Raw genomic sequence first — 22140 nt, 5'->3', positions numbered from 1 at the left:
GCCTTTGGTTGTAGATGAAGCACTCTCACATACTTCTACAGCCCCATGCATAACTGTTTGCTTGCATGCTTCCCACCATGATGACAAATGGAATAAACATTTGACCCATAATAAGCCCCATTTATTTTACATATAGACATGCTTCTAATTAACATAATAAAGAAAATGTAATATCCATGTGACTTTCAGCAGTTATTCTAGAGTTAAAATCTCCAATTTTAAGTGTGGACACATTTTTTTTCTATTTAGGACAGTCTGTGTGACTACAGGTAAGTATTCTGTGACCTCTAATATCATTGACTAAAATCTTTCTATGACCATGCAATATTCTTGATACTATTAATACAATTTCATTTGAAGATGAGAATAAATATGTGGATATCTTTTTCTCGAAAAATTACTTGGAGAATTTTGTTTCTTAAAAAGAGAGAAATGCTCATTTTTTTGTGTAAAGTCTAGTAAAAACTATATTTAAAGATTTTACCATGTAGCAATCTTCAGTAAAGGTCCTTTTAATTATAAACAACTTTATGGTATAGACCTCAAAATGATTATATTATACTAAGGAAATAATGAGGCAAATATGTTGTTTATATTGCATTTTTATTTTATTTGTTTATATTAATTCTGCACCCCTTAATGCAAACAAGAGAAACATAATTTCTGCTATAAAGTAGTTATCAAAAACCATTCCTGGAGATGAACATGTATAAACCTAGCATTTGAAGTGGAAGGCTAATGGGAGAAAAGAAAACACAAGAAAGAATGATATAAAACATGGAAGAAAGAAGAAATACAAACAAAGTGAATTCATCTGTAATTTTGTCTTGGTAATATATGCCTTTGTTATATTAACTGGGACTTTGTCCATTGATATCTTCTGTTCAGATTATAATTCACTCCATTAATAATAGTGTTGAAAATTATAAAAAAGATGTCATGAATGTTAAGAAAGGGTTCAACCGCTGACCCACATTGCTGCCCCTTTCTAAATTACATTATTTTAAAGTATGCTTTTGGTAAGTTCTTCAGACAAGCCTTAGCTGTGCAGTCACCTTGCTACAGCTTGACACATCTCTGTGACTCTAGCACCAAAATCTTCATGCCTGAATAGACTTTAATTCATGGAAAAGCTTTGATAAAATTGCAAAACACAGAATTTCTTCCTCCCAAGTTTAGTCCTAGTATTGATGCATAAAAATCAATGGTTGTACAGATACAAAGCATTCTATAGGATAGGTGCTCCTTTATTATTACAAAATATAGGAAGCATATCTCTATCATATCTGTTTTTTTTAGTTATGAGTGAATTTGAAGGAGAAAATTATGTTGCATATCTCAGATGTTTAGTGGTGGGCAAAAAGACATGTTAATGGGTAATTAAATGACTAATATATGAATTAGCAATTAATAAAATTAGTTTTGTTAACATGGGGGCAGGGGAAGGTGCTCTGTTCATATTATCTATAACCAGTTCAATATTCTTAATTTAAATCTTTTTATTAAAAATAAATGCATAACAGAAATCTATGGGGCCTCCTGTAGTAGATCATTATTTATCCCTAGAATAGGTGTGGACTTTGGGAGCCCATTCCACATAGAGGGATACTCCCTGAGCCAAGACACATGGGGGTGGGTTTAGGCCCTGTCCCAAAGGATATGACAGACTCTGATGACCCCTAATGTGAGGACTCACCCTACCTAGGGAGCATCAAGGGTATGTGATAGGTAGTGTTTTAGTTGGGTGGGTGTTAGGGGAGGAGGGGAGTGAGAGGGAAGTTGGATTGACATGTAAAACAATCTTGTTTCTAATTCAAATAAAAAAGAAAAAATAAATACATAAATATCAATCTTAGTAATTGAGAAAAGCAGCAAATGTGTTAAATGAAAATTATAGATACACCATTGACCTGTGGCCCCTGGACCATTCCTACAACCAAATCCCTCAGAGGGACCTGGAGGCAGAGAAAAGCATCCAACATCAACCACCATTCCTGTCTTGCCACTGTACACTCTGGGAGAGAGGAGGAGATAGAACATTGAACCCCTACTCACAAGGAGAGGTAGAGACTCCAACTCTACACACTAGAAAATGGGATTGGAAGTCAACAGCATAAGAACACATCCAACAACAGAAAGACTTGTATGACACCTTCAGAGTCTAGGGATTCTACATCAGCAAGACCTGAACATCCCAACACAGATGGAGCAGAAGAGAATGACTTTGAAAACAACTTTGTGAAAATGATAGAGGTTCTCAAATAGGATATAGAAAATGACTTCAAGAAATGGATGAAAACCAAACAAAAGATGTAAAAGTCAGCAAATTTCTTAAAGAAAGCAAGAAAAGATAAGAAAAAACAAAGAAACAGATGAAGGAAACAATTCAAAGTGTTCAAGACCTGAAAGCTGAAAGAGAGACAATAAAGAAACGAGAAACTGAGGGAATGCAGGTAACAGAAAAACTGGGTAAATGATCAGGAAGTGCTGATACAAACATAACCAAGAGAATACAAGAGATGGAAGAGAGAGTCTCCAGTTCTGAAGATACCCTAAAGGAAATAGATTCATTGAAAAAAGAAAATCTTAAATCCAACAAACCCTGAACACAAAATATCCAGAAAATATGGGACACCGTGAAAAGACCAAACCTTAGAATAATAAGTATAGAAGAAGGTGAAGAAGGGCAGCTCAAATGTGGAGAAAACATATTCAACAAAATCATAGAAGAGAACTTTCCAACCTGAAAAAAGACATGCCTATGAAAGTACAAGAATCTTACCAAACACCAAATACACTGGACCAAAAAAAGTCCCCTTGCCACATAATAATGAAAACACCAAACATACAGAATAAAGAAAAAATATTAGGAATGGGGAGAGAAAAATATCAAGTAACATATAAAGGCAGAACTATCAGAAATACACCCAACTTTTCCATGGAAATTCTGGAAACCAGAAGCTCCTGGATATTCTACAAACACTAATAGACCATGAATACTACCCCAGACTTTTATACCCAGCAAAACTCTCAATCATTATAGATGGAGAAAAAAGCAAGATAGACAATCTCTATCCACCCTAACCAAAAGGCATGGAAAGAACATGTAAATTAAAATCAGAAATGAAAAAATGAGATACATTAACAGAGGGGCCTACATATGTTTAAAGAGAAATACAGCACTAGGGAATTGTCCAGAAATCCACAAAGATGATCCCATATAACAATCTAAGCAATAGTGGAAAGGGCCCTTCCCCTATAATGAGATTGATGACTACCTTATATATCATCCTAGAGCCTTCATCTAGTAGCTGATGGAATCAGAAGCAGACACCCTCAGCTAAACATTGAGATGCACTCCAGGAATCTAGTCACGTATAGGGAGGAATGATGAGCAAAGGGGTCAAGACCAGGCTGGAGAAACCCACAGAAACAGCTGACCTGAACAACGGGGAGTGTTTGCACCCCCAACTGATAGCTGGGAAACCAGCATAAGACTAATCCAGATCCCCTGAACAAGTATGTCAGTTTGGAAGTCTGAGCAATGTACACGGCCTCTGCTAGTGGATCTGTATTTTTCCATAATACATGAATGGACCTTGGAAGCCCACTCCAAATATAGAGACACTCTCCCAGCATAGACATATGCGGGAGGGCCTAGGCCCTGCTCCAAATGATATGACAGAAATGGTAGCTCCCCCATGGAAGGCCTCACCCTCCCTGGGGAGCAGAAAGGGGTTGCGATAGAGTGTGTGTGTTGCTGGGGGCAGAGCAGCAGGGAATGGAGTGGGAACTCAGATTGACATGTAAAACAAGATTGTTTCTAATTTAAATTAAAAAAAAATGAAAGCAGGTTCATAACAACAGACACTGGGGAAATCTGGAGAATCATCAGGTCATACTTTGAAAACTTACACTCCACAAAATTAGAAAAGTTAAAGGAAATGGACAATTTTCGGGATACATATCACTTTTCAAAATTAAATCAAGAACAGATAAACAATTTAAATAGACCTATACCCCTAACAAAATAGAAGAAATCATCAAAAGTCTCCCAACCAGCAGAAAAAAGCAATGGAATCTTGAAATTCACAGGCAAATGAATGGAACTAGAAGAATTCATCCTGAGTGAGGTAACCCAGTCACAAAAAGACAACCATGGTATGCACTCACTCATATATGAATTTTAGACATAGAGCAAAGGATTATCAGCCTATAATCCTCTTTACCAAAGAAACTAGGAAACACGAAGGACTCTAAGGGAAAAATGCAAGGACCCCAGGGATGGGAAGGGGCAGCAACTCCTGAGCTAATTGTGAGCATGTGGCTAAGGGTGAGGGAGCTGACAGAATAAGAGGAGGAGAAGAGGAGAGGCAGAAATGGAAGAGCATAAATATGGAGTTGGGGTAAGAATAGAGGAGGGAGAGCAGGATGAGAGATACCATAACAGATTGAGCCATTATAGGTCCAAGGAGAGAACTGGCACTAGAGAGATTTCCAGAGACATACAAGGATGACACGAACTAACAATCTAGGCAATGGTGGAGAGGATAACCTAAATGCCCATCCCCTATAATAAGACTGATGACTACTTTTTATTCCATCTAGAGCCCTCATTCAGTGTCTGATGGAAGCAGAGGCAGACACCCAAAGATATATACTGAACTGAACTCTGGAACTTAGTTGCAGAGTGGAAGGAATGAAGATCAAAAGGGTCAGTACCAGGCTGGTGAAACTCACAGAAATAGCTTGCCTGTACAAGGGCGAGCACATGGACACCAGACTGCTATCTGGGAGGCCAGTACAGGACTGATACAGACCCCTGAACATGCAAGTCAATGAGGAGGCCTCCATACTCTAGGAGGCCCCTGGTAGTGGATTAGTATTTTTCCCTTGTGTAAGAAAGGAAGTTGAGAGACCATCCCTCATGAAGGGATGCACTCTCAGCCTGGACACATGAGGGAGGGTCAAGGACCACCCCAGGATGATGTGGTGGACTTTGGGGAGCCCTCGTTGAGGGCTCTTAAGATTAAGGCATGCGCCCAGAGATGAACTGTCGTCCGTGATGGTAAAATTTCATTATTCAAGAAAGCACCAGGGTGAAATGCAGGCCAGAGTGAGGTCACAGGAACCCAGCTAGCTCAGCCAGAGAGAAGGGGGCAGGGCCTCCATGTGCAGCCCTTAAGAACTTTCCCTTACGTCACCCAGGCTTTCCTTCACCCTGCCCTTATGGGCGAATCCCCGGTACACCTGGCACCTGTCCCGGGACAATTGGGCAGGGCTAGGGTGTCTCCCTACAATTCCCCTTTTATTCTAAAAGAGGATCAAAACTTAATAGTGTAAAATGTCTAAAATTAGCAATCATAAAGGTAAAAATATAAGAAGATACAATAATCTGCTATTGCACATCTTATGTCTATTCCAGCTAAGTCTTAAAGTCATGTGGAAATGTGTCTAACTTGAACACCTCCTCCCAATCCCAACTCTAAACAATAAGAAAGTCATTCTTAACTAGGCTTACACTACGCTAATAAACAATAATGGGGAACAGGGGCGTAGCATCTCGATGGTAGTCATGTGGGGTCCTGTGGAAATAAAATGCTAGTACAGGGAAAGTCTCTAATGAGTTATGTCTAGTCCATGTTAGATGAGATTTGCTTGATTGACGATCTACGTTGAAATCCTCAACTTGATTGAAATCATCACTCGAGGTTCTGGTTGGAGTGTCAGTCAAAATGGAGTGAGTTAAATCCAGTCCAGTCGGGGAGATGTAGCCCATTTCTTTTTCCAGAGCATGCAGGGATTGTTGTCAGACTGGTTCTCATTGACTGTATGGGACTCAAACATAAGTGTCATCAGAGAAATGTTCGCTTGTACATGTATGTGTACTGGGAAAGGCAATCCTTGAAAAACAATGATTATGAGAGGGTGTAGGTCCTGAAAGAAAGAACCAAGAAAAGACAAAGATAGTCCTCTTATTCTTCATTTATTCTGTATTATAGCAATTGGCTTCTTGATATAACACAGAAACTTTAAAATGTTGTTAAATAACATGCTTGGATTTTAGAGTAGGAAAGCCAAATCCAACTCTAAATCCAGCATCGATTTAATTGAATAGGGACTAGGAAATGAAGAGAAATAGAGTTATTTGAGAGACAGCTGTAAATTTTACCATATGGCACGTTCCTTTTGTTCGATGGTTATAGCTACGTTCTTTCCTTAAGTATCTACACATGTAGTGTCCTTTGACTTCCGGAGGAGGGTTCCTGTGAGGATGAAAACAAAGCACTTCCCATCCTTTGGGAGGCATTTATTTAGTTCATGAGATATAACTCAGTAAATACCTGTCAGTTATCCTGTTGAGAGGGTTGTCTTCCTCAACTCGAATCTTGATCAATTTTGATGGTATCCAAAGATTTTCTTCTCCTGTGGAGACAAATGCAAAACCCCTACCCCAACGTAACACATGTCCAGGTTTCCATACCGAGGTCAGCACATCTTTGAAATAAACTGGTTGGTTCAGTTCAGCAGTGTTTTCCATAGTCCAGTGTGTTTCTGCAGCTGTTTGTCCACTGTCATTGGCATTAAGAAAGTTTAGCGTTAATAAAGCACTATGTTTGGGGGGTTTCGACTTACCAGCTTGCCTATGGAGCATCTCCTTAAGTGTCCTGTTAGACCTTTTAATGACTGCTTGTCCTGTAGAGTTGTGTGGTATACCTGGGACATGCTTAATGTTATAATATTTGAAGAACTGTTACATTTTTGTGGAGACATATGCTGGAGCATTGTCAGTTTTTATCTGCTCCGGTATGCCCATAACTGCCATCACCTCCAGTAGGTGTGTAATAATGGAATCAGCTTTTTCAGAGATGAGAGCAGTAGTGCATTGGAAACCTGAGAATATGTCAATGGTATGATGCACATATTTCAAACTTCCAAATTCTGTAAAGTGAAAGACATCCATTTGCCAGATCTCATTCCTCCAAAGGCCTTTAGGATTACATCCTGCTAGCAGCAGAGTTTGGTTATAAAAGGAACAAGTAAGACCATTTCTCACTATCTCTTTGGCTTGTTGCCAAGTGATGGAGAAGGCCTTCTTTAAATCCTTACTATTTACATGGTGCTTTTTATGAAATTCCGAGGCTTCTAGCACAGTGCCAATCAATAAATGATAGATCTCGTCATTGCCTTGTGCCAGTGGGCCTGGCAGACCCATATGGGATCTGATATGCGTAATGTACAGTGGGTTACTTCTGTTTCTGATTGTTTCCTGTAACTGCAAGAACAACGAGGTTGGTTCAGTATTATCAGGGAGGAATTCTGCAGTCTCTATGTGCAAGATGACTCTCTCTGCATATTGGGAATCAGTAACTATATTAAGAGGTTCTGTAAAATCCATAAGCACCATGAGAATTGCATATAATTCTGTTTTCTGTCAGATGTATATAGACTTTGAACTACTTTACTTACCTCACCTGCTTTATAACCAGCCTTACCTGTTTTGTTAGCATCAGTGTAGAAAGTAAGAACTCCAGAAATGGGAGTTTGTCTTACAATGCGTGGAAGAATCCAAACTGTCTTTTTTATGAATTTAATTCTGTCGGTTTTGGGATAGTTGTTACTAATTGTTCCCAAAAAGTCGGTGAGAGCTATCTGCCAATATTCATTATCCTTCCATAAGGAGGAAATTTCATCATTAGTTAAAGGTACTATAATCTCCACTGGATCTTTCCCAGTCAGCTGACGAAGTCTTAATTTGCCCTTTAAAATCAAATCAGAAATCTCTATATACATCTTTAACTTTTTGTTCTGCTTATGTGGCAGAAATATCCATTCCAATATAGTGTCTTCCCTCTGCATCAGAATCCCAGAAGGGTATTCTCTGGATGGCAAGATAACCAGAATGCAGTCTAGATCAAGGTTTATCCGATCTACATGCGCATCCAATATTCTGTTTTCTACCCATTGTAGCTCTTTTTCTGCCTCAGCAGATAATATTCGTGGACTGTTTAAGTCCTTATCACCTTTTAGTGCCATTTTTAAATGCTTTAAGTCATGTCCTTCCACACCAATAATCTGTAATTGAGAAATTTCTCCTAGTAGCTTCTGAAGACTGTTAAGAGTTTGATAACGGTCCCTTCTAATTTGTACCTTTTGAGGTCTGATTCTTTGTAAGTCTATCTTATATCCTAAATAGTTAATAGAGTCTCCTCTTTGTATCTTTTCTGGGGCAATTTGTAAACCCCATCTAGGCAGAACCTCCTTCACCATTTCAAACATATGTTCCAAAGTTTCCTCATTAGAATCCGCTATAAGAATATCATCCATTAAATGGTAAGTAAGAGATTGTGGAAATTTTCTACGAATTATTTCCAAATTGTTGACACAAGGTGGGGCTACTTAGCATCCCCTGAGGTAAAACCTTCCATTATTATCTCTGAACTGGCTGTGAGTTATTAAGAGTTGGCATTGTAAATGCAAATTTCTCTCTATTGCTTTCTTGTAATGGTATAGTGAAAAAGCAGTCTTTCAGGTCAATTATTATGATCGGCCATCCTTTAGGTATTAAGGAAGGCAATGGCATTCCAGGCTGTAGAGTGCCCATAGGCTGAATTACCTTATTTATGGCTCTCAGGTCTGTCAGCATTCTCCAGTTACCTGACTTCTTCTTGATGACAAATACAGGAGAATTCCAAGGGCTGGTAGATTGCTCTATGTGACCAGCCTCTAGCTGTTCCTGTACTAACTTTTCTAAAGCCTCAAGCTTTTCAGAGGTAAAAGTCATTGTCCTATCCAGACAGGTTCATCTGTAAGCCATTTCAATGGCAGGGCCTTTGGTTCCTCTGAAGGCCTGTCATTTGTATTTAGTGTGTGTGCAGCCTGGATAGTTGGTAACCATTTTCCATGGCATCTTACCCAATCCTTTCTACTATCCAGCGATTTTCTATAATTCGTATCTGACGCTGGAAGGATGTTAATTTGAGTATTCCATTGCTGTAATAAATCACGACCCCATAAATTTATAGCAATATCTGCTATGTAAGGTTTCAGTATTCCTTTTTGTCCTTCCAGTCCAATACAGACCACCGAGTTAACACTCCATTGAACTCTAGATAGAGTTCCAATTCCTAAAAATTGTACATTTGCCTCTTTAACCGGCCATTTCTTAGGCCAACATTTCTGAGTGATAATAGTTACATCAGCTCCAGTGTCTACAAGACCTTTAATATCTCTGCCATTAATTTTCACCAGTAACTGAGGCCTGGCTAGCTCAGGTAGAGCATGAGCCTCTTAATCTCAGGGTTGTGGGTTCATGCCCCACGTTGGGTGCCAACTCTTAAGATTACCGTGTGCGCCCAGAGATGAACTGTAGTCCGTGATGGTAAGATTTCTTTATTCAAGAAAGCACCAGGGCAAAACGCAGGCCAGAGCGAAGTCACAGGAACCCAGATAGCGTGGCCATAGAGAAGGGACTAGGGTCTCCATGTGCAGCCCTTAAGAACCTTCCCTTACGTCACCCCAGCTTTCCGTCACCCCGCCCTTATGGGCGAACCCTGGGTCCACCTGGCACCTGTCTGGGGACTATTTGTTGGGGCTAGGGTTTCTCCCTACAGAGGTCCCTACCCTGCCTGGGGTGTGGAGGGTGGATGGGGGGAGGGGAGGGAGAGAGAGAAGGGATTGACATGTGAAGCAAGGTTGTTCCTAATTTGAACCAATAAAAATATTACAAAAAGCAAACAAAAACAAAATAAAAACAAAAACAAAGAAACAAAAGTCTCCCAACCAAAAAAGCCAATAGCCAGACTTTCTCAGTAGGGAATTCTACCAGAAATTGAAAGAAGAGCTAATAACAGTACTCCTCAAATTGTTCCCCACCAACCCCCAACGACCACCACCTCCTCCATCAGGCGTAGTGAGCCCTCCTTAAGGGACCATCAAAGTCCATCATATCACATTGGGGAGGGTCTAGGCCCTCCTTGATGTATCAGGGCTGCAATAGTATACCTCCATAGGGAATGGGCTCCCAAAGTCCATTTGTGCTTTAGGGAAAAAGACTGGCTCTACCATTAGAGGTCCCATAGACTGTCATGGCCTCCTAGCTGGCACCCACATTCAGAGTGCTCGGTTTGAACAAAGAAGCTAAAACTATACAAAGGGGAAAAAAAGCATCTTCAACAAATGGTGTTGGCCTAACTTGATGTGGACATATAGAAGATTGCAGATGGATCCATATTTATTACCATGCCCAAAACTTAAGTCCAAATGCATCAAAGATGTCAACATTAATGCAGCCACATTGAAGCACTTAGAAGAGAAAGTGGGAGGTACCCTTGAAGGAATTGGCACAGGAGACCACTTTGTGAACATAATACCAGTAAGCACAGACACTGATGAGAATTAATAAATGGGACCTCTTGAAACTTAGAAGTTTCTGCAAAACAAAAGACACTGTCAACAAGACAAAACTGCAGCCCACAGATTGGGAAAAGATATTCACCAACCCCACATCAGACAGAGGGCTAATCTCCAAAATATACAAAGAATTAAAGAAGGTAGAACTCACAAAACACCAAATAATTCAATAAAACATGGGGTACAGAACTAAACAACAAATTTTCAATAGAGGAATCTAAAATGGTTGAAAGACACTTAAGAAATTTTTCAACATCCTTAGCCATCAGGGAAATGCAAATCCAAACAACTCTTTGATAAATCTTATAACTGTCAGAATACCTAGAATCATAACCACCAATGACAGTTTATGTTGGAGAGGATGTGGAGAAAGGGGGATGCTTCTCCATTTCTAGTGGGAGTACAATCCTGTACAGCCAGTTTGGAAATCAGTATGGCATTTTCTTCAGAAAATTGGAGCTAGTCTATCTTAAGATCCAGCAATTCCACTCTTTGGCATATACCCGAAGGATGCACACTCATACAACAAGGACTTCTGTACAACTATGCATATAGTGAAATTATTTATAATAACCAAAAACTGGAAGCACCCTAGATTCCCCTCAACCAAAGAACGGATACAGGAAATTTTGTACATTTACACAATGTAGTACTATGTAGGGAAAACTAATCAATGGAAAAAAACAAAGGAATCTTGAAATTTGCAGGCAAATGGATGGAACTAGAAGAAACCATCCTAAGTGATGTAACCCAGTCACAAAAAGACAAACATGGTATGTAGTCACTCATAGATGGATTTTAGACATAAAAAAGGATTACCAGCCTACATTCCACACCTCTAGAGGATACAGGGAGGACCATAAGAGAGACATACCTGGTACCCCAGTGAAGCAGAAAGCCCCTGAACAAATTGGGAACATGGGGGAGAGGAAAGGGTGAGGAGGAAGGCAAGGACGAGTAAGAGAAGGGGAGAAGAGGAGGGGGGAAGAGAACATGAGTGTTCAGGAAGATTGAGTGGGGACAGAAATAGAGAAGAACATGAAATAAGACATCAATAGAGGCAGCTACTATAGGTTTAAAGAGAAATCTGGCACTAGGATATTGTATAGTGATCTACAAGGATGACGTGACCTAAGAAACTAAGCAATAATGGAGAGGCTGCCTGAAATGTCCTTCCCCTATAAGGAAAATGATGACTACATTAAATACCATTCTAGAGCTTTCATCCAGTAGCTGATTGAAGCAGAAGCAGAGACCCGAAACCAAGCACTGAGCCAAATTCCTCAAATCTAGTTTCAGAGAGGGAGGAGTAATGAAAAACAGGGGCCATGACTGCATGGGAAAAAACACAAAAACAGCTGACCTGAGCAAGTGGGAATTCAAGGACAGCAGTCTGATAGCTTTGGAACCAACATAGGACCAAACCAGGCCCCCTGTGTGTGGGTGCCAGCTAGAATCACTGGGCAGCCTATGGGGCCTCTGGAAGTGGAAAAAGAATGTATCCTTAGTACAGGAATGAACATGGGGAGGCCATTTCCCATGGAGGAATACTCTCTTAGCCTAGATATACAGGGTAGGGCCTAGGCCCTGCCCCTAATGACATGACAGAATTTGATTATCCCTCATGGAAGACCTCTCCCTCTCTGGGAATTGGATGGGGGATAGGATGGGGGGTTGGGTTGGTGGGGGGCATGGGAGTTGTGAGGGAGAGGGAACTGGGATTAATATGTTAAATAAGTTTTTTTGTAATTTAAATAAAATGTGTACCTGTATAAAAAGAAGAAACCTAGCCAGATGGCAACATTAAAAAAAAAAAAAGAAAGAAAATTACAAATACAGCTTTTGTTGTTTTGTTTTTGTTATCGCTTGTTTTATGAGACAAAGTCTTTCTACAAAGACAAAGGCATCCTAAAACTCCCTATATAGACCAGGCTGTCCTCCAAGTCAAAGAGATCTCATTGCTTCTTCCTCTTCAATGCTGGTATTAACTGTGTTCACCAATGTTACTAGCACATAACACATTTTTCAAAAAAAACAAAAAGCAATAATTAATTAAATTTCATTGTGATTCAAAAACAAATTGAACCAGCTTCTGTACAAAAGCTTGGATACAATACCTGACAAAAGGTTTTTACTTTAACTCCCATTTTGAGAAGGTACAGTTCATCATGTTGAGCAAGTGACATGATGATGGAAGTGACACCTGTCTTATCACATTGCATCCACAGTCAAGAATAAAATGTGCAATCTGAATCTACTATACTATTTCACAGAGTAAAGAGTGCCATCCCAAATGTTAGATTTTTTCCAATGTTTATTGAGCCTTCAATCAAAATCATACTATTATTTAGTTTTTAGTTACTTGTAAGATACTCCCACATAGCATCATATTTTATGGTTTCTTCATGAAGTTTCCCTAATATTTCAGGTGTATTCTAGGTTACATAAACTGAGCAACCAGGTAAGACAGTTTTTCAAATAAATGGCAGTTTGTACACAAGGATCATCTTCTTATCTAATTAAGAAATGTGTGTGTGTGTGTGTGTGTGTGTGTGTGTGTGTGTGTGTGTGTGTGTGTGCCTCTGGTCTGTAGAATATCAATATTTAATTTTGATGTTATCATAAAGTGATCAAATATACTTAAGAAAAATATTATAATGATGGATAATATAAAGTTACAAACAAAAGTGATTTTTAGACTTGTGACAGAAAAGAGGTAAAGAACCCAAGATGGAAAGTTGTCTCTACTTTTAAAACCCTGTCCTATTATGTAAAATTATCACATCAGGGAACATACTTTGCCAAAATTCTTATATTTCATATAGTATGTTGAATTTTGGGGTGAGAAAATTCAAATTCCCTTCTCCTGGCTATTGTGAAATATGTAACGTTTTAAATTTGAGTCAAGCTATAATAGGACAGAATAACAGAATGGCATCATATGCTGTCCAACACATACTTACAATTCTTACTTGCTGATTATAAAAAATAGTCAAAATATTTTATCAATTTGTTTTGTCAAAAATTCAGTTGAACATCCTTGTTTTGTATATATTAAATCTCACTAGAATGCATAGGCGAAAGAATGCAGAGAAGCTTCTATGCTACTTACAAATGTCTGGAAATGGTTAGTGAGAGGGAGATTAGATAGCGAAGTATAGAATATATATATATATGGATAGAATGTGCAATGCAGCTGTGGTCATTATATTACAACTAACAAGGTACACAGACCCAGGGTCCTCCATCATGTTTGTAACAAATTCTCTCCTAGTTCATTGAAGAATTAAGCTTTATTTCTGGGGGAGCTTTGTAAAACTTTGGCCTTCATTATGTAATGAAATTATATGCTAATTTACATAAACTGTATGAACAGGAGACTTGTTGGTCATCATTAATTTGTTTCGGGTTACTTTCACTACTCTATATCTCTTCCACTTGATAATTGGAATTAAATTGTAATATTTGTCATAATTGTTAATTGCCTAATTATGATTAATTTCTTTCCTTCTATGTTCATTAACTTGGCTTAAAATTTGAAAGCAATTTAAGCTGTATCTTGCCCTGAAGTCCCCTCTACTATAATTATGAGTACAAAATGGTGATGAATTTGGCAAAGATATTTCAGGGTAATGGAATGGATTTTTATTGGGAGATATTTTATTAACACTATTATGCCCCTGATATCTTGATACTGTACTTTTAACTTGAATAGTTTGTGCATTTATCTGCAAGGTACAATGAAAATATTTTATTTACAAAAATAACTTTAATAAAGAATTTCCAGTAGCAATTACTTCAATGTTAATGTGGGAATATGAAACACCTATAGAATCAGTAAGTACTCAGTTTACAATGTTGGCCAATATGAAATTGTGAATTGAATGTGATTTATTCTCTATAAAAACTGTGAAAGAATGATTTATCTATGCCTTCTATTTAATGTCAGTCTAAGAACCATTTCAAATTTTGGTGTCCTTTATGCCATTTGTTCCAAAGAGCTCACCAGACAGCCATTTTGGAACTTTCCCACCTGACTTATTCAGTGTTTACAGCTACATGCTGGAATAGATGTACTTTGGTGGGCATGGTCGATTGAATGTGTTTGTCCACCATAAGTTCATAAGAGTAGCACTATTAGCATGTGTGGCTTTGTTGGAATAAGTATTTTTTGTTACAGGAAGTATGTCACTGTAGGGGTAGACTTTGTGTTATTTTATACTCAGGATACTACTGCCCAGTGTGTCAGTCAACTTCCTGTTGTCTGGAAGATGTAGGACACTCTGCTCTTTCTCCAGTACCATGTCTGTCTGCATGCCGCCATGCTCCCTGCCATAATGGAATGAATATCTGAACTGTAAGCAAGCCACCACAATTGTGTCCTTTATATGAGCTGCCATGTTCATGGTGTCTATTCCCAGCAATATTAACACTACCTAAAACAGTGTGCATGGTATTTAGTGCAATATTCCAACAGAACAAGTGCTTCTAATAGGAAATGAGTTCTATTTTCTTTTTGTTGCTGTGATAAATTCTGAACAGAGCCAACTTGGTCAGGTAATGGTCTATTTGATTTGCCATTCTAGGTCATAATTCATCATTGATGGAGATAAGGTGGTAAAACAAGGCAGAAACCTAGAGTCAAGGATCTACTTGATATATGAGATAACCTGAGCCTCTGGCTTGCTTATTACTACTTCACAAATAAATATTACATGCTTGCTGGCTCTCTGCTTTCTTTGCTGTTGCTTGAATATTATATTAGTTAATTATCTCATTGATTGGAAATTATAACTGACTGAAACAGCTGAAGGGAAGGAAGAATTAGATTTGTTATTTGTATCAGAACAATCTATCCTAAATGATATGGTAGAAAATAGTTCACCACACTGCTAATATTCCATTTAATTTCTTTAATCTAAACAGGTAAGAAGGACATAATAAAGAATTCTGACTCCTAGGTGACTTTCTTTGTGTTTAGTCTAAAACCCAGCTCCATAGGATGGTTTATATGGCTGGATCGTCCCTCCTTAGCTGAAACTTTCTGAGAAATACAGAAATAGATAAACTAAATTATAATTCTCACTAAGGATGCCTAGGATGTCTTCTAATTCAGATAAAACTGACTACGATAAGTATCGCTCAGGCATTTCTCATCATATGCTTATATAGCTAAATGCTTTTGTGTTTTATCTAACATTTAGGTAGACAGTAATTACCTACCTTTCATGTGTTCTGAGATTATATTAAGAATGTCTAAGATGTAGACATTTATCTTTGCCACTACTTCCCATTACCCATCACAAAACCAAACACTCTGTAGATAATTTCCCATTATTCACACACTTTCACCTAATATTTTTGATGATTGAAAATTCATTATTAGATTTTTAAAATATTAAGAGTACTTACAACTCTTGCAGAGGAACTATGTTAAATTATCAGCACCCCATGTTGGCTTACAACCATTCACAACTTCAGGGAATCTGGTATCTAAGTGATCCAATAACCTATTTTGGCCTTTTTTGCTACAAGGCATACACAACATACCCACCCCTCACACACAAAAACTGATACAGTAAGAGAAAATTATGTAAAAATCATGCTGTCAAATTTTCTTCTTCGGTACAATTAAACATACTTAAATAATTATTTTTAAATTTTGGGATGTAATATTAATAATTAACTTGGGGAGATATGGTTTGGTGCTAAAATGTGGTGAATCTATATGTTTGCCAATAAGTGTTACTTGTTTTTTCCACATTAATTCACTTTATAGTATTCTTTATTATATACTTAATTCATTAGAACTTTACTGACTTTTTTGTAAAGTCAGTTTTTTTTAACAGAATAGATAAACAGTTACTCAAAATGAGATCAACACTATATTTAAACTCATAAAAAGTATTTTTCTTGGTGATTATTATGGTTTCAATGAAAATGATGGCAGTAGCCTCATATATTTAAATATTTGGTACCCAGATGTTATAAATCTATGGAAAGGAATAGGAGGTGAGGCCTTATTCCCAAGGAACTCTCTTCCTTCTGCTTGTGGTTGGAGATGTTAGCTTTCAGGTATTCTTGTCCCCATTCCTTTGAGATGTCATCATGAACTATTCCTCTGGGACTGTAACAGCAATTAAACACTTTCATTTATAATGTGCCTTGGTCATAGTGTTTTATCGTAGCAATAGAAAGTAACTGGTACTTTCAATGGGGTTATCAACAATCACACAGAAATCACCCATAAGGCTTACAGGCAACTAAAAAGAATATATACTTCAAAATTTAATGTCTCAACATTGCTTTTGAATATTAACTTGTTTGTTTGAAAAGTCATAGTGTAAGAATGGATGTACATGCACATGAGTATAAACAACAAAATCACATACATTCTTGTTAGATTTTCAGAAATGTTACCTCAATATATAAGCTGATGGTTAGCAGTTGTTCCTCAAATAATGACTGCCCATCAATTTACTCAGGAGATCATGTCCCTTTGCCCTTCTCTGGGAGTCCATGTATGTCTCTCTTAGGGTGCTACTTGTTTCCTAGCTTCTCTGGCGTTGTGGATTGTAGGCGGATTATCCTTTGCTCTATGTCAATACCCACTTATGAGTGAATACATACTGTGTTTGTATTTCTGTATCTCTGTATCTGTATTACTTCACTCAGGATGATTTTTTCTAGTTATGTCCATTTGCCTGAAATTTCAAGATGTCATTGTTTTTTGTTTTTTGTTTTTTTTTTGTTTTTTTCTGCTGAGTAGTACTCCATTGTGTAAATATAGCACATTCTCTTTATCCATTCTTTGGTTGAAGGGCATCTAGGTTTCTTCCAGGTTCTAGTTATTACAGTTAATGCTGATATGAACATAATTTAACAGATGTCCTGGTGTCCGTTGGGGGACTTGGGCAGTCCATGGGACCACTGGCAATGGAACTAATATTTATCCTTGGTGCACGAATGGGTGCTTGGAGCCCCTTCCCTATGGGGAAATACTCTATCAGTCTTTTCTTAGTTTAGGGTTTGTAAAAGCAAAGGACACATTTCTTGTATGATCTCGGTTTTATATTTTATTTTTATCCAGTCATCATATATCCATGTCAATCTCTAGAATCTCTTTGGATAACAATATTGTTTATTTGTCAAAACTTCATCCCTAGTAATTTTTTTGTTTTTATGCCCCCTTTTTATTTTCTGAATTTTAGCTTTATCCCTTCGATTATACTACTAAAATAAAAATAAAGAATTCCTTATTTTTCTTGTACAAATTAATGACAATTATCAAGGCAATGGATTAAAGCAACATAATTGTAATGAGTATGGATTTGTACATTACTATTTATTTTTGGTTTAAAATATTAGTCATTAGTCATTTTCCCAGGGGCTGGGGAGCAGACCCTTTGTCAATAGTGAGTACTGCTGATGAAAAGGCTGAGAGTTAGATTCCAGTACCTAAGTTGTAAGGTCACAACCACCTCTGTTGTGGTGTAAATATGAATGTCCTCCATAGACTCCTATATTTGAATGGTCATTCATTAGGGAGTGGTACTCCTTCAGAGGGATTAGAGTCCTATTGGAATAGGTGTGGCCCTGCTGGAGGAGGAGTGCCAGTGGGGGTGGGATTTGGGGCCACTGTAGCCAGGTTGAGTGTTCATCTCTTCCCAATGCCTGCAGATTCAGTTGTGGAACTCTCAGTATAGTCTCTCCATCATTGTGTCTGCTTGCATGCCCCTACAAATCCTTCCCTACTGATAAGAAACTAAACTTCTGAAACTGTAAATCAGCCTCATTTAAAACTTTCTTTTTAACAGTTGGTGAGGTCATGGTGTCTCTTCACAGAAAGAAAGCCCTGACTCAGAAAACAGTTGGTAGCAGGGAGCAGGGTATTGCCAAGACAGGCTGATCCATTTTGCTTGTTTGCAGAATGAGGACTTTTGGACATTGGATTATGCAAAATAGTTCAATGATTTAAATGGGATTTAAACAGCAACGAAAACAATCTACAACAGAAAGCTGATACAAATATGACTTAACAAGGGGGTCATGTTCCAGGCTTGGAAAGCAGCAAAAGTTGACAGCTTTGGCTTTTGAGTAAAGGATACAAAAAATGGTTTTATAGAATCTCCCTCCACATCTAAGGAATCTGCTGAGGCTAGGCATGTGTCAGGGATAAACCTGCATGGAGGCCCAAAGAGGCCATTGTGTACAAATGTGAAAGTGAAGCTTGAATTTCTTGAATACAACAAGATGTTAGAGATAACAGAGCACCAGAGTCATGAGATACCTTCCAAGGGGAGCTGCTAACATAGTGCATACCATTCCCAGAGAGAGAAGTAGGAAGTAGCCAACAAACGTGAGAGAGTTTGAAACAGGAAGAGCAATTTGACATCAGACATAGAGATGCAGAATTTGAAGTTTGCCTTGCTGCTTTTGTCTTTCCTTGATCCAGTATTTCCTCACTATGATCCCTTTCCTCCTTTTTGGAATGATAACATATATTCTATTCTGTGTTATATGACAACTATGTCATTTGCTTTCCATTTTTGATTTTACAAGGGGTTTCAGTTAAGAGACTACCTTCAGCTTCAGAATCGACTTTGAACTTGTAAACTATATAAGACAGTTATAGACTATGGGGACTACTGGAGTGGACTGAAGAGATTTGTTTTTGCATTATGATATGGCAGCAATCTTATGGAGGCCCTGGGGAGGAATGCACTGGATTTAATAGAATGTCCTCCATGGGCTCATATATTTGAATGTTTGGTCATTAGAGAATTGTGCTACTTGATAGGGATTAGGAGGTGTGGCATTGTTAGAGGAAGAGTGTCACCAGAGGACACTCTGGGGTTTTAAAGTTTAAGTTATGCCTGATGTCTATTTTTCTGGGTGTCTCTGTGTATTGCCAGGCTTCCTTCTGTGTTTTATGCCACACTGATAATGGACTAAACCTATGAAACGGTAAGCAAACTCCAATGAAATGCATTCCTTTATTAGACTTGCCTCAGTCAAGGTGTCTCTTCACAGCAATAGAAAACTAAGACTATCCATAAACTTTGACTAGCAGTTCATCCTTTTGTATAACTGTCAAAATTCCCTAATTTTACTTTATTGCAGTTTATATGTTAACTGTATCTGAATGCTATACAAGAGAAGCAAAATAAGAAACTAAAGTAAGATTCCAGTAACATGGATGTTGTTTACATTTCATACATAGATATATGTAAGTTTCAGAGTTTGGTAGTTGTCAAGGTAATCAGATGACAGGAGAAGGAGCTGATTCCTCTACCTTCCCTGGATCTTTAAAATAAACATATTTCTCTATCACTAAATACTTATTGAGGCCTAATGGTAGTGTTATCTTGGCATTTAAAGGATGGAGAGAAGTTTATGACTGTTTCTGTTTCTGTGATATATCCTAATGAATCCTTTTTTCACTGCTCACAATAAAATGTGTTAACTGTGCTTTACTTTCTTGCTTTTGCGTCTAGCTCATCTATTTATTCTCTTCAGAAGCAGAGGTATATCTCTATTAGGGGTTGTATTTCTAGCAACTTACTCAGAGCCTGGCTTAGAGCAAGTGCTAAATAAAATGTTCACTGTGGTAGAGTAACGATTAAATGACAATTAGATTTTCATTCTAAAAACTTAGGGTTTAGTTGAACATACTTAGCATTTGCTTGAAGCAACCTAAGTCAGTATAGACAAAGTGCTCAAAACTAGCACAGAGCATTAAGTGGAGTGGGTAGATAGATTTTACTATATTTGAATTTATAATTTGTAAATTATGTAAAATTACATAATTGCATAAAACTGAAATTTTTACAGTCCTCCTACTAAGGAAATCAAACATTAGAACTACTAAAACTTTAAAATGATTCACCAGAAAGAAGAACAAAGGCAGATGTGTTCATAACTTAGCACAAAGTATTATTTTCAGGCCTACACCCACCACTTTTCCTTGCCATCAACCACCTTGGCTAAATACAGCACTGTTTTTTTTTTTTTTTTTTTTTTTTTTTTTTTTTTTTTTTTTTGGTTCAGCATCTGAAACTTAAGGAAACCTCATTTTGCAATACATGTAGTAATGAAGATGCCTGTGTAAAAATTAATCGGGCCTTAATTAGTAAATTAGGAATGGCTTAATCCATATATATAATGAGGACAATGTCTACATATATTATTGATGTGGCAATTATCATGAATACTCAGTTAAGTATAAATTGTGACATCATTTATATGAGGAAAATGAGCAGGAGAAAATAATCAAAATGCATTTTTTTCAGAAAATTTTATTTTCATTAAAAGAAAAAAATTTTTTACTTGATCAACATGATAAGAATTAATAATCACTCCTTTGCACTACTTGGTATTGTCTTTCCCTTCAGCAAAATACTAACACTGTAAATCATTTTAAGACATTAAAACATAATTTTTTAAAGATTGATGTCCCTTTTAGCTAAATTTTCACTGCATACTCAAATCAGAATTCTATAGCAGTCTATTATATTGTAGTCAAATTTATCATTCTTCCTGCTGGCTGCCTGTGCTGCTACATACATCTTTGTTTAATATGTTACCTGAGAACACACTACCTTTCAGAAATGCAATCAGTACACCTCTTGAGAAAACTCCATATGCTAGAATTGAAGGTGTACCTCAGTGACAGAGGTTCTTTCTGATATATATTTGATCATGAGTTAAATATGCAGTACTTAACAAAAAATAAATTTACCACCTTATACTGCTAATATATTTTGAACCAATTTCACATTTACCATTTTCTTGCAGCTAGTCATCCAGGGATGGTGCCACGTGACCTTTCCCCCCAAAGTGTTATAGTGTCAAGTTGTCTTATTCAGGTAGCTGTATTGCCGGGATTTCATGGGTGAAGCTTCCCTTTCATAGTAGAAGGCACAATATCAAAGCAAAATTCCTTGTCCTCTGTTTCCTGCAATTTTTCATCTCCCAGTTTTTCAAAGCTCTATGCACCTTAGGTGCAGGAGTTGTGTTGTAGTTGTATCTACTTGGGTTGCATATATATATTGTTAAAAAAAACAATAAATTGAGAATTTGAGAGGAAGGGGGAGAGCAGGACACAAAAAAATGAGAAGGGAAGAGAAAGAATGGGAAATTGGGTAATTATATTTTACTTTTTAAAAGGATATTGAATCAAGAATAAAGTATGAAATGGCCTGTAAGTTTATAATTCATCACAGTAAATGGCTTCTTAAAATATTAAATATTTTCTTTAATGATGGGTATTAATGACAAATGTGTCTCAAATACTGTAGAAATTCACACTTAATGTTTTAAATGATATTTTTTAAAAAAGAAAGTTTATCCTTCAATGGGAAAGTGACAGAATTTTTATACTTTATAAACAGTCTACTTGTTCTATTTTATTTTATTTGGGAAGGAGAAGGAGTATTTTTGAGACTGGATTTCTCTGTGTAGCCATGTTTCTTCTGGAACTCACTTGACAGACTGAATTGTCCTTGAAATCAGAGAATCATTTACCTCTGCTTCTTTAGTGCTGGGATAATAGGCATTTGCAACCAATTCTTGGCAAATACATAAGATTTTTTTACATCATTGAAATATGACTGCCTTTTTCCTGGATTTTTCTTATGTTCTGTTATACGTCCAAATTGACACTATCATAATTGATGGCAAACGCCAGCAGCAAAAGTGAGAGAGTCAGCTTCAGTGGGGATTTGT

Source organism: Cricetulus griseus (assembly GCF_003668045.3).
Source record: "Cricetulus griseus strain 17A/GY chromosome 1 unlocalized genomic scaffold, alternate assembly CriGri-PICRH-1.0 chr1_1, whole genome shotgun sequence".
NCBI lineage: Eukaryota > Metazoa > Chordata > Mammalia > Rodentia > Cricetidae > Cricetulus > Cricetulus griseus.
Note: the sequence above shows the minus strand (reverse complement) of the source record.